Source organism: Lottia gigantea (assembly GCF_000327385.1).
Source record: "Lottia gigantea unplaced genomic scaffold LOTGIsca_12, whole genome shotgun sequence".
NCBI lineage: Eukaryota > Metazoa > Mollusca > Gastropoda > Lottiidae > Lottia > Lottia gigantea.
The window spans coordinates 1,271,125-1,273,307 of record NW_008707225.1 but is presented as its reverse complement, the minus strand read 5'-3'; the positions used below and the strand labels follow the sequence as shown (position 1 = coordinate 1,273,307).

The 2,183-nt window shown below is 34.8% G+C and overlaps 1 protein-coding gene across 1 annotated transcript in view; it reads right to left on the bottom strand.

The window, feature by feature from the left end:
- The window catches only part of LOTGIDRAFT_111202 (hypothetical protein), a gene marked incomplete at both ends in the record, with an annotated part of 23,461 nt that overhangs the window by 10,019 nt on the left and 11,259 nt on the right, over positions 1 to 2,183 (bottom strand). The window lies entirely within an intron of this gene.

Sequence of the window (2,183 nt, the reverse complement as noted above, 5' to 3'; positions counted from 1 at the left end):
AAGAATTTCTTTCTGTCTCATCAAATCTAACCTTTCCTTTTCATATTCAATTCTCATAGTATCGAAATCGTTGTTAAGACTGTCAGATTTATTTTTAGTATCAGTCCCACCAGAATCCAACGGGGTAGATGTCGCACCTCCAGATTCCATTTCGAACAAATTTGTTAATATAATGTAGTCCTGCAATAGGAATTGGTGCGACTGGCCTATAGTTCAATGGAGTTATTATTGTTCATGCGCTTCTAATAAATACAAGAGTTCATAAATTTCTTTTCTTACAAAAAACACAAACAGTAAAAACCAAATAGGCTTAGGCCTATATATACATCGAAGTAATCAGGAGTACAGAAGACGAACGAAGCGAATATACAAATGAAGCGATTAACTGAAATATATAAAATATATCAGAAATAAGTGATATGAACAATATCTGACTTAAGGGAGACAACCCTCTTATAACAATATTCTAACAAGCCAGACCACAATTAATCTATGCAACCAAAAGCCAAAAAGTACAAAACGGGTGCGAAACGAAGTAATTCTAAGCATCCCTATAATGCGAACGAAGTAAATCTAAGCATCCCAATAATGCGAACGAAGTAAATCTAAGCATCCCAATAATGCGAACGAAGTAAATCTAAGCATCCCAATAATGCGAACGAAGTAAATCTAAGCATCCCAATAATGCGAACGAAGTAGGCCTAAATCTAAACATCCCAATAATGCAATCTACATACATCCCAATAATGTACTCTAAATACATCCCAATAATGCAATCTACATACATCCCAATAATGCAATCTACATACATCCCAATAATGTACTCTAAATACATCCCAATAATGTACTCTAAATACACCCCAATAATGTACTCATATATAATATAGAACTATACATCCCAATAATGCAAGTTACGAACGAAGGCGAATGAAAACGAATCGAAAGGGCTTATTATGGCTCACGAAGCAAGGTAGATTTGACAACTAAAAACCTATCCGAAAGCAATGAAATGCATACACAATGTTACAAAATATACAATAAAACAGTCATTACCAAATTTGTTGTTCTCCATAGTCTGAATTCCTAATTGCAAAACATCGAAAAACGAAATGGTCCAACGTAAAGAACTGTATTTTCCCACAAACCGGAAAACGTGCGAATTATAGTCTCGATTATTTAGACGCTATTTTTAGAATTGAAGGCAAAGTTCGTTTTGAACCCTACAATACGTCAATATGTTTGTGTTCAAGTCAGTGCTCAAAGGAAATAGAAAATTGCAGTGGATAGTGAATTTACTGGCTTTAACAATCTTTCCAGTGTGTTTTCAGCCTTGCTTCGTTATAATTTCCCGACCGACGCTTAGAAAACCCCGTAACGTTAGTAGTCAGAACGATCTAAAAAGTTTAAGTTACCTTTATTGAGTACTTTCAAATTCAAAGCAACATTTTCTGTCTCAGTGTCTGTGTCCATTGTCAACATGGAACGATGGGTCTCTTCTGCACTAGAAAAGGCATGGTCCACCATTTGTCTTGCTATTTGGTTTAAGTAGACATCAAGTGGACTGGGTCCTTTCACATATTGTATTGGAAACATCCTGGAAAAAAAAATAGGCTACAAGCTTTACAGGGAGAGTTTTATTTTCTTTAAGTAGGAGACATACCCACTTTGAATTTAATAATTTACGAAATAATTGTGTACAACTTGCGAACAGATTGGGATTAAACATGGAAAAATGGCACTTTTTATTTGTGGTCAAAAAGAACCAAATCCAAAATTAACCGAGATCTTGTCAAACTAGAAATTTTGACAGATACAGTGTGTACGTAGAGATTCTAATTACAAAGCATTGACAGTCAAGAGTCTACTCTTATGTTAAGAAAATCGCATTGTTTCCTCGTTTGGTCTATGCATTCATATGTTCTGCCAATTTGTTCAAAACAGATTCAATAGAAGGAGCAATGGACGAAATTCAGCATCAGAGGAAGCACAGCAGGAACTGGAAAAACACAATTCCACATGAAAATTACAATTTACCTTCGAATAATTCTGGAAAAATTCTGTATCTGAAGATTATTAGGTCTATTGTTATGATTAAAAAATGCCACTGTTCGCCATTTTCGGGGGTTGATTTCCGACTTGAATATGAAAAGACAAAAAGAGTACAAGAAATGTTGAAAATCGCA